General features: G+C 40.7%; 1 protein-coding gene across 1 annotated transcript in view; it reads left to right on the top strand.

Moving 5' to 3' along the window:
- The first annotated feature begins 379 nt into the window (after positions 1-379).
- The window catches only part of LOC122817360 (opsin-5-like), a 356813-nt gene continuing 344800 nt past the window's right edge, over positions 380-12392 (top strand). The window contains exon 1 of the mRNA XM_044090562.1: positions 380-592. The gene's annotated coding sequence lies outside the window, so the exon portion shown is untranslated. The remainder of the gene's footprint in view (positions 593-12392) is intronic.

Here is a 12392-nt window from a genome sequence, read left to right as displayed (position 1 = left end):
TCCAGCCTTCCATCTCCAGCATGTGGAATACCATATTACATCTCCTAATGTGGAACAAATGGGCAAAAGGAGAAACACTTAGAAAGCACTTAGCATCTTCAGTTAGGAATTTCCCAGCGTGGTTAGAGTGTATATATATATATATATATATATATATATATATATATATATATATATATATATTATAAATTGATATGATTAAGTATAATTTACCAGTTACACACACAGGGTAATCCAGACCCCATGCATTTCTTTGCCACTGGGTAGGTGTGCCTGACTGGAGGCTGACTCAGTGGATCATCTGATAAACTGAATGAATAGCAGGGACTGTCACTACGCTCCGTATACACTACTTAAATATTCCTTATTACACCAAAGGCACGCTGAATCCCAAGAAACCGTTGTTAACATTGCAGACAATCGGGAATAAGATAGAACGTGTCGTCATTTGCAAGGGTAATAGAGTCTAGTGACAGGGCGAAATGTGTGATGCTTGTATAAACTCTTAACTCTGCTGTGAAAATGGGAGAGGCACCTGAAGCATCCTTCCATCCATGAATTACTGTGACATTTGGACAGCACTCTCTGAAAGGTAAAGAGCACGCTCATCCCAGTGTTTGGTATTTTATGGGGAATGCTAAAGTCGGGGTGTGAATGTCTGTTTTTCACTTTCGAGGTGACCTTTGATCGTAAATTTGTAGGTTATTAATAAACTTCAGGGGGGAGAAGAATAACCGTGTTTCTTTTTTAATTTAAGGGTTGAGTTAAAAAAAATGTGATAATGGCCGAAGTGGAGCCCATGTTTCGCTCTCCTGCACTTGGCTCAGGAGAATAAGAACTATTTTATTTGTTAAACGCGGTGAGGTTGCGCTTTGGGGGCAACGGTAAGCCCTGTCGCCTCACAGCAAGAGGTTGTCCGGTTCGATTCTCGGCTAGGTGCCTCCTGTCCTCATTGTTCTCCTCTGGGTGCTCCGGTTTCCTCCCACGTCCCAAAGACACGATGCAGGTGGATTGGGCACTCTAAATTGGCCACAGGTGTGAGTGTGGTCTGCCTAACCCCATGATGGAGGGAGGGATGGACGCCGGTCTAGCAGCTGACCCCCGTACAAACTGGAACCTAACTGCTATGGAGACAACGAGTGCTGGAGAGCGCTTACCGCCGATGGGCTGCTAGCACGGGAACGGACGGACAGGTGGATGTCAACTGCGTTAGTGCACCGTTCTCTGTATACCCTTTTAAGGCACGGCCCTGAAGCGCTGGCTGGTTACTCGACTTGCTCAGAGTCGCACAGTTAGGGATGGAGGCAGAGGGAATCAAACCCTGAACCACTGTTGGAAGGCATGACTTGGTTTCCTCATTTAGACAGACCTTTTCCCTTGTGGAAATGAAATAATATGTTGCGCGCACCGGTTAACACAGAGCTACTGTATCTCACTTGTACCATAAAGTCAGCCTAACCTATGATGGCCGCAGGTAAGGAAACGATAGCACCTATTCCCTAGTTGTAGGAAGTACAGCTGCAACTTTTACCTGAAAGTGGCACAAGCCCGTTTGCACTCTAATTACCGAACCATCACCGTAATCACCACGATCCCGCCTGTGGATAGGTAAAACACCCTTTAACATTGTTTAGAATTATTTTGTAACCGCTGAGGATATAAGGATGCAAGTTACACTCCCGGCACTGCGAATAAAGCAGTCAGGCTGTACAGGATCTGCTGAATGATCACTTAGTGCAAGGGGTTAGTGAGCGCCAACCTGTGTTGGGGACACACTGGGGATACAGACAAGACATGCTACACGCAACTCATTCTGCGCATTCTGTTGTGTACTAGTGCTTTATGTCAGGGATTATTCAGAAAGGTAGGAACTTTCTACCAAAATGGGAAAACTCATCAGTTTCGTTTTTTAAATGAGTTTCTAAGGGACAACGCAGGTTTAATACCTGATAATGACACTATATAAGGGAAAACGTATTTCTTATAATAACGTTTAGCAATAGTTGCAAAAGTCACATAATAACGCGAAGTAAAAAGCCAGTAAAAGGCTGATAATGTGTAACATTTACATCTGTTACGAAAAATAACAGCGGTTGTTGTCGTATCGTGAAAAGTCTTTGCTTTTTTCAGTGACAGGTAGAGTAAATAAGGAGGGTCGCGTTGCGCACATATCATTGCCGCAGCCTTTCACAGTGCTTGCATTCTAGATGTTCTAAACGCTTATTTGAACTTGTAGCTAGGAGGAGGTAAGGGTGCTTCTGCAGCATGGCAGTGTGTTCAGTGCCCATGCTACATCAGTATGGGAGTTTTTGGGAGCACTTACTTTTTGCAGTGTCAAATCCCAGACACACTGCTTTAAACAGCAGAATTACGGTGCTTGTCACATCCTGCAGTGCTGGACTGGTACCAGTTCTTCGGAGATATTTGCAGCTGGAAAAAAGCTGCAGCGTCCAGTCCGGGTCAAGGGAAGTAGTTCAGATGATTGAATCTCTTCTGCTTCTGGCCAAGTACAGATTGGACTGTCTGATAGGTGGGTTCTAGACACATATAACTGTGCCACCAAGCAAAGCTATATTAGCTTTGTGATTCAACATGATGTCAAGAGATGTGCTACCTGGAATTAAAATAGTCACAGATGATTGGGCAGTGTATGGTGGACTGCTGATCTTCAGGCAATGATTTACCTGCACTTTACAGTAAACCATTCTCAAACTTTCATAAACCAGTGACAGGAGCAAACACCAATGCTGTTGAAGCATAGTGCTTCAGAGCAAATAAATGCTTCAAGGAAATTAATGGGACTTCAGCTGAGATGATGCCTTCGTACTCAGAGGAGTTTATGTGACAGAGCACATGTGACAAAAATGGCAGCCAACCTATAGGTGAGAATTCCAAAATGAAGATACTGCTCATGCCAAGGTGTTTTTGATATAATGTTTATAAGTGTAGTTGCATTGATAACACTAATACTTCAGAAATACAGATTGTGAAACAGGTAAGTGCGCATTCCAGTGCATTGCAGTTGCACTAATAAAACTGTTCATGTGTGTGTCACCCTTTACGTGAACAGTAACATCAGTCTGGCTTCTCCCCTCTCCCATGAGTGCTTATACTGCATTAAATGATTGTATGTAAATGTTGCACTCTTAGTACTGTTGGTTTTGACTAGAATTAGTATGAAAATATGTGAAATTTCATTTCTACACAGGTGGCACACGAAGTCCCTCTCTAGGTAGTCTGCTTCTTACAGCTTGAATTTGTCTTCAGCCCTTCCACCCTCTTCCTTATGTGGCGTTAAAAGACCATGTCTCTGGCTTCTGCCCCTTATAGTAATCTGACTTCCAAAGTCCCTCCCTCCCTCTCTTCTTTCATTATTACTGTCTGTTGTATGAGCTATTTACGTACATTTCCTATCCATTGCTTTCCACAGACCCATGATACTGAGTGCACACCCAGCAAACCAGTACTTCTCTTGAGTAAGCCTCCTTAACTTCATATTGTCTCATGCTCATTTTCCGAGAGGTCCTATCTGCTTGGCACCCTTACCACACTGTGAGAGGGTCCTGAATTAATCCTTTTCCATCCTTGTCTGTCTGAGCTGGGAAACAAATAAGAAAGCTGTTTTGTTAGCCATAGGGATTAAAAGGAAGTTTCCCATGTTTTAAGTGCCTGTGTAAATCTGGCAAGTTTTTTTTTTCTTTTCAGTAAATCTGGCAAATTTGCTTGACCATTTCTCATCATGCAGAGATGATTAGTAGTGTCTTGTATAGACTCAGACAGTTAGAAACCAAATTTTCCCTATAAAAGCACCTCTGAAAGTGTGTCAGTAACTCGTAGAGTATACATTAACTACTTTGTGCGTTGAGTAGCACCGAACATCTGGTTTACGTTGAGGAGCACTGCCCCTTCAATTTAGTGTTATCTAGTCCAGTCTAGTCTGTAGTCCCAAGAGCACCCTTAGCCATCCCACTATTAATCCCTTGTGTACCACACCCGAGTAGCTCTCCCAGTAAGATCTGATGTCATGGATATGCACTTCCCAATTACTCTGCAGTAAGTTTGGTGCATATTGGAATATTGAGACAATATAACAATTGTCTAATGTTTACTGTTGACCATTTAATCCTCAAAGAAAAAAATATACTGTATGAAAGAGAAATATGTACACAATGTCTCTGGAGGCAAAACTCTCACATACAAGCACTTATAATAATAATATGGTTGTTAGAGATACACAAACATTGACAGACATTTGCTAAACAAACAGTTGCACATCGAAAATGGACTTAGCTTGAGCAATAGTAAACTTCTCTTCCAGTGAAGCTTACATTCCTTGGAAATGCAGTGAAGCTCACATTCCTTGAAAATGCAACTACCCCTGTAGTTTTGAAGATTTTTCCATTAAACAATGAAATTAATGAATAAAAGGCAAAATTACCTATTTCAGAACATTTAAATCAAGTGTGACAACTAAACAATCTGGGAGTTGTTATAGAGGATTAAGGTTCTTGTCACCTGTAGCAAAGGTACAGGAATTGAGCCTGAGTTAGCTAATTAACTAACTTACTGTACCTAACCTGGGCATTATACACACGCACACACACACACGCGCGCACACACACACACACACACACACACACACACACACACACACACACACACAAACACACACACACACACACACGCAAAGCTTGAGTACCTGCTGAATGCTCCTCTCAGTCTGGATGGCAGAAAGTTCCAAATGCGTAGATGTGATTGTGTCACTTTAAGAGAAAATGAGAGTAATCATTTTTTTTAATTGCTTACTTAATTTGAAAATAAATGTTGTGACAGCCAGTGCGCCCCCACATGCAGGCACTAGGCAACTGCCTAGATCACCTTGTGCTGGATCCGGTTTGTCTGGTACTCACAAGTACAACAGAATGCTGCACCCCCCCCCCCCCTCATTGTAGTGTCCTCTCTGGTAAGGGCAGACCACAAAGTAGCTTTCTTTGAAATAAGAATGAGTTATGCAACCCCACAAACACTATAACAGTTAGAAACTACTCCAAGCAAACTACCTTTTATTAAGTGATAACCTGTTAAAACATCAAGCCCTCCAAACCCAGACAACACATCAACCTATGCAGAATTATCACAGAAGCTCTATACAACCATGTCAATGACTGCATAGAGCCTGCTGGCCCACCAGATGTAAGCTCCAAACTTTCTCAAAAAAGCAAACCAACCTCATGTATTCCAAAATTAAACAGGATGTGCAACAAAAGAAAAAAAAAACTAATAGCTAAAATTAAGAAGTGTAACACCAGAAAAGGTAAAACACTCTTTCATCAAACTGAATGTTTAACTAAGAGGACTAAATAAGTCCAATAATGCAAATTTTGAGGTAGAGATAGCATCCCAGGCGAAGGACAACCATAAGGTCTTCTTTGGCTATGTCCAAAACCTCAAAGGCAGCATATAACAGTATGGCAAACTGTTGTGTAAATGGATTCATAGTCACAGAACTGGGAGATGTAGCAAATCTTCTGGCTGACAAATTCATCTCCAACTTTTGTATCTATTTTTTGGAAGTAAAGACCAATGTCAAAGGTTTCTGGCTTACTAAGTTTGCAGATGATTGCACACTAGGAGCAATCATAGAAAACCCCAAGATACTAACATTCTACAGGAAGGTTTAGCACAGCCAAATGGTTAGTGCCAAAGCCACAGCTTAAAACTCATTGCAATAAATGCATAATAGTACCTTTTGGTAAGCCAGCCATCAAGAAACTACCTCATTCATAAAACAACCCTAAAAGTAGAATCAGTAGTCAGGGATTTGGACACTTGTGTAGATAGTAACCTGGTTTTCAACCAACATTTGTCATGCCATTATTTATAAGATGAGTGACAAAGAAAATCATTCTTTGTCACTCATCTTATAAGTAAGGGCATGGCATCTAGGTCCAGGGAGTCATCATGCCACTGTACTCACCTCTCATCCAGACCCATCATTGAGTTTAAGGCCCCCAGGCACAAGCAACAACTGGAACATCCACAGTGGTTTCTGTCAAAATGAATCCCAGGCATAAACAAAATGTCCTATGCAAAGCTCCCCAAAGCCCTATCTCTATAATCTGTTTCGTACAGACTGCTGAGAGGCAATTTATGCCTGGCATAGAAGGCATCCTTGGATCCCGCTCTGATGGACCTTTTGCATAGCTACAAAATGAAGAGCACCAAAACTAGTAGATCTAAGGATTTAAACTTTATTGTGACTTACACAGGACATGTTGGAGGGACAGGTATATGTCTCAGGGAATCCCCATTCTCTGAATAGGCTTCCCATCCATGTGAAGCTGAGCCCTTCCCTAACCCTATTCAAACACAACCAGGTCCAGTGGGTGGGAAATCGGAAATTGACTCCTGGTCTAACATTTATGTGTCTTATGGAAGGAGGCAGCCCTTAAGTCATGTCCTAACTAACATGCACCCCTTAAAATAACCTCTAAGCCACAATGACTTGTGTGATATATTGCATGGCTAGGCCTATAAAGACCTCAGTGGTCATTAGTCTAGTATACCTCTATGAACCCTTAACTACCAAAACTCTCTTTTAACTAAAATTATCTGACAAGATTTTTCACTTATTGCCACATATAGCTTGTCACACTGTAGCAAGAAATGTTCTGATCCCAAAACTGGAATATGCCCCCCCCCCCACTTTATCTTGGTACCCCAGCACAGGCACATAAAGAATACAAATAACCGTTTACAAAATCTGCAGATTTCTACTGTTAACTGGCAAACAAACCCATCAATACCAGCTCTTGTAAAAGTTCTACTGGCTGTCCATCACACAAAGAGCAATTATGCTCTTTGGTTCACAGATCTTTAAAGATGGAATACTGCCACCCCCCGAACTGAAAACAAAATTTCAAATTAAGTAACAGAACATTAATATGAGCAACATATAGGAAGAGACTTTCACTTTTATTAGATCCCATTTCAAAAGCACTACAGGTGGAAAAGTCTTTTCTAAAATGGACCCAGCAGTTTGGAGCCAGCTTCCAAATGAAATGACACAATAAGGCACACTAGATATATCCAAAACCAGAATCAAAGAGCAAATGTTTATATACTCCAAATGCTTATGCTTTCACAATGGTTAATTGCTGGTTCTAATGCATAAGTCAATCCTTAACACGTTTGTATACTTTATTATCCTTAAACTTGTTTAACTGTTAAATTGTGAAGTTTCTGATTTTAACTGTTATACTGTAAATATACTTGTTCCATACTTTAAAATCTTGTTACTTTGTATTCATTGAAATTAACTGTTTGACCTCTCTGTACACTTGTAATATTGTTTCAGATCTGCAGCATGTCTCTGTCTGTACTGTTATATTATTTATTGTGCCTCGAGGCTTGGATCATGGCTGAAAAGGGTCTGCTGACTAGTCCACTTACTGGCTCCCTATTATGCTGTCACAGATACAGGTTGTTGAATGTGTCTTTGTCGAACTGAAAAGTGTGAAAAGGCAAAATAACAAAGCATCATTTCAGCGAATTCTTTCCCTGGGAAAGAATTAGCTTGGCCGCTTTCAGAGTTGGTATATCTCGGAGTTGGTATATTTAAGTAGGGGGTGTGGGGGCACAGCCCCTCACATTATGTAATGTTTTACAGGTTTTTTTTTCGGAACAGGGATTTTTTTTTTCTCTTCGAAAAAAATCGCTGTTCTGAGGTTTCGATGCTGTAAGCTTTCTCTTACATGGGGTAGATTATGTGTCATTAGCTCTTCTGAGCGTGCAATATCATAATATAGACCCCACTTACCCAGTTATCAAACTGAAATAAACAAATAAAAAATAGACATTTCTTCTCTGCTGCTGTTCCTTAGGTAGTGCCAAGTGCTTTATCATACTCATGTAATAATTTGCTTCTATATTTGGACCAATTAAAGCCATTTATGAGTGGGTTATAATCATCACAAACAAAAAGAACAACCGATCCATCAGAGCCAGTGGAAATGTCACTGGATTGCACAATGGCATAAATGATGTATTCCAGAGATATGGTGCCAGTGTCCCTGATGAATAAGCAACTGCTTTTTAGTCTTGATTTTTGCACATACTGTGGTATTTAAAGTATCAGTTACAGTGAAGTGGTCCAGGTCTCATCCATAGCAACCAAAGAACAAGCTGTTTCCTAAATTAATAATATTCCATATGTAATACCCTTGGACTGACTGTGGAGCTGTAACTAGGTTGGGACAAAGAGCCCATCTGCCCCATGTGAAAGCTGTTAGGGGTGAGATCGGCAGGTGTGATGGTGCAGGACTACAGCACCGCTTTCATACAATAAATGCCAGTGCTGCGTTTGCAGTCACAGCCCAAGTGCTCATTGTGCTGGGACGTAAGGGTAGCAAGTACGTCACTGATATCACTGATACCTGCACACACAAAAGTAGTATCGCCCTCAACTCTTCACAATTCTACAAAGTGTTCAGTTTTACCCCATACTGTTCATCTGTTCTTTGTAAAAAAAAAAAAAAGCAGACCAATAAGTGAGGACTGCAGTCAGTAAATAATGACAGATACCTGACTGAGTTTCAAACTTGCTATCTTTCAGAAAAAATGCGTGCTAATTCAAAACTTATTCTAGCTATCTTCTAAATATGCAAGGCCAGTGTTAAAGTGTGTATTTTTGTCCCTTGTTGTTTATTTTTTTTTTAGCTTTGCCCCTGATTGTTGTTGCTCTAAATTTTTTTTTATAATTGAACAGCACCACTGCAAAAAATGTTACCTATTTCTGTAACTATGCTAAACTTCTGAACGATCTGGCAGCCTATAATGAGGCTGCAACCTCAACCTTAACCCTCCCCAGGGCAACAATACATATCTTTATAGCTATGCTAATATTTTGAGCTTGTAAGAGTGCTGACAGCCCCTTAACCATCTCACTTTCTCACAAATTTTTGTTTTATTATGTTTCAGTTATTCAGATGGTCCTGCGTATTTGTAGAATGTCTGTATGACTCAAATTTTTGCTATTTTTATTTCATTTTTGTTATTTATTTATTGATTGGTTGCTTGATTGACTGATTATGTTTGTTGCATTTGATATCAGAAAATTAGGTATGATCAGTATCTGGATGGTATTGCATATTTCAGTGGTTTTGAATCGACAGTCATGACTGTCAGTCAACAAAATCACGCCCCAACCTGCAGGAGAATGTGATGAGGCGGTTCTTTGAGATATCACTGAAACATCCATTAAAATGTATATGTTACATACATGACTATATCATTAATTACAATCAATAAATCTAGCATGCAGACTTGTGTCATTAGCAGAACTGACTGACTTCTATTGCTTCTTGCCAAGAGCATGATGACTGCATAAAACTGGGTCAGTATCTGCAGCCATGGTGACTTGTCCGAGAACTGATGAAGAGTTTATACTGTGGTGCTTTAGTTGTAGAGAGAAACCCATTCATTCCCATACTGCAAGTTGCTTGCTGATTTAGGATCCTGCCAGCACATCTGGCTTTGAAAGATAAGGTTTGATGTTTGTCTGACACAAGTTATGCAACTTGTCTTTGACTTTGGAAATGCAGATTAGCTGTTGGTCGGTTTACCATTTATGCTAGTTATTCTAATAAGGAAACTAACAGAGGAACTGTTAATTCTAGTTTTTCGGTGTGGATATGACTGAAAAATCAGAAATATTAATTCTTCTTAACAAATATGCATTCTCTAAAAAACTTTCAAGATTAGATGCTAGATTTGTTTTTCTTTCTTTCTTTCTTTCATCCCTTTTATTTTATGAACAATAGTTTCAATAGTTTTATTTTATAGGCAGTCAATGGGAAGGCCATGCAAAAGAATATTTTAACAACTGTGATGGATTCAGTATGAGGAACTTTGTCAGTGTGGACCAGTCGGTCAGGCTACTTGAGTTATATTACATATTACAAACAGACTACACGGAACATGTACTTGTAGTACATATGTCTATAGATAATATAAACTGGGATAAAGAAAACTTCAGATTTGGAAACTGGCTGTTATCATGTGGCAAGCAACCACTTAAAGACGGAGGTGGAAATAAGGCATGTAAGACCAAAGAGGCCTGTATTAAGGAATGAACTTCAACATCTTGACCATCACTGACCATTTTCAAGAAGGTTGTGTCCCTATTACGGATTGCTTTTTCAGATATACAGCTTGATCACCAAAATGATTTGTCATATTTTCATGCGATTTTCAGGGAATGATAATGGAATAAGAGCATATATGACACTCTGTAAGATACTCCCACATTGCACTCCTAGATTTCAAACCAAAGGAATATCTCCATCTTGACCTTCAATGAAATAAATATTTGTAATGTCATTTTTATGTCACAACCTCTAAAAAGAATTCATGTCCACTCTTATACATAGATACATAGGATGGGATTGACAGACAAGTGCTGCCTACATGCGTACTAAAAATGTTCAAGGCACTTTTTATGAGCAAAGCAGTGAAGGTGTAATTATAGATGTAGCAGGTCAGAGATAGCACCTGCTTGTCAAAAAAAAAAAAAAAAACCTAGTAAAGCAGAGGTAACGTAATAACATGAGGAGCAGTGCAACACCACCATGCATGGGCAGCGTGAGTGACATCAGGGTTAGGGTATGCCAGCATGCCTTCATGAGCAATGTAGCAGCACACAGCTGGAGATAATGGCACACAGCCCAAAGAAGGGCAGCACAGTGCAGCATAGCAGTCAACAAACAAATGTGCATGTTCACAGGAAAGTGGCAACCCTGTTCATACTATACATGAGAAGGAAAACAGGCTAGATGAGGAAGTAGGAAAAGGGGAGAACAGCAAGAAGGGTTACTGTAAGTCAGGAATAGCTGTGGAAAGGAAGGGCACTTTTGTGGTATAGAATGGTAGATGTGGATGCTTTCAACTAATGGCTATATGGCTGGAATAGGGGCGAGAGAGAAGCACATGTAGCAGAGGCAGACAGACAAACATGGAAGAAAAATGCAGGCAGACAAGGGGAAGTATATGTGCAAAAGCTAAAAATTATGATGGATAGACACTTTCAGAAGGTGGACAACTGTTGATGAAGATTAGAAAACATACAAAGAATGGGGAGTAATGCATAAGGTGTGGCACGCACTGTGACAGGTATAGGATGGGTTCCTGGTATAGCTGGCTGTCAGGTCACCCAAATGGGCAGCAAATGCCAGCATCATTTACCTGGGACATCAATGTTATATGTTGGTTGCTTCTCTGGATGTCTGATGAGTAGCCCAACAGTCATATAACACTAACAGTTGTAGCCGAAGATACTCAATGGTGCCAGTGCACCTTGGCAATGACCAGCCTTTATATTTCATGTTATGATAGCACTGGAGACTCCTGCAATTCACCTTCAAGAGAAATGTCTTCACACCACTCCTGAGAGGTAGACCTGATGGGCACTGGCAACCCAATGCCAGATGCAGTGGCTGATGGAGATTGCTGTTGCACCCTGGCAATGACCAACTTCTGTAACTCATGCTGGGTGTCTATAGTCCATTTACAGGAGAGGGGCCTTTCCTTAGAGAAGGACCTAGTGGACACTAGTGACCCAGAACAGATGCAGTGGTTGGTGTTGACCAAGGTGAGTGTGGCTACTCCTTTTCCTCTTCCACAACTGGACCTGCAGATTATGGAACAATGGAGAAAAAAAATGATCTCACAATCATGTGAGCACACACACACACACACACACACACACACACACACACACACACACACACACACACACACACACACACACAGTAAAACACCACTGCATTTGCACAGTGGAATTTGACAGAATTCAAACATAGCCTCCTGCCTGGAGAGATGCTCCTGACTTCTGTGGCATCCAACTGTGTTAAGGCAATTCTCTGCAACAGCTGCAAACAAAGTACTGCTAAGTATACTTGTACAGTACTGTACATGCAACAGGACAATAGTTCTAGACAAATAATAAAATGTTTACTGTTCATCACTGGCTCACTCTCCTGCTGGTCCAGATTGACAAGGCACTTCCTCAGGTCATCACAGTGATCACACACTGTTCCCCAGAATGGGTGATGCCAATGACATGCCTCAACACTTGCGCCAGCTCATACCAGATGTCACCCTTCTTCAGTGGGCCACCATTGAGTCACTCTTTAAAGCCTTTCTGCAGGAAGAACATGAAGATCTTTCTCTTCCTGGAATACCATGCAGGAGCACTGATTTTAACACTCCACCTCATTGTACAACACTACTTATAGCTATACCACTATGATATAGAGGAATTTGAGTAAATACTCTGTGGACAAGAAGAGTTTACAGAGTTAAGGTAAGAGTTCATGTAGACAAAGTTTCTCATT

The sequence above is a fragment of the Protopterus annectens genome, chromosome 12.part0 (genome assembly GCF_019279795.1).
Source record: "Protopterus annectens isolate FY-2018-M chromosome 12.part0, PAN1.0, whole genome shotgun sequence".
Taxonomy (NCBI): Eukaryota; Metazoa; Chordata; order Ceratodontiformes; family Protopteridae; genus Protopterus; species Protopterus annectens.
Note: the sequence above shows the minus strand (reverse complement) of the source record. Positions and strands in the feature narration are given on the sequence as shown.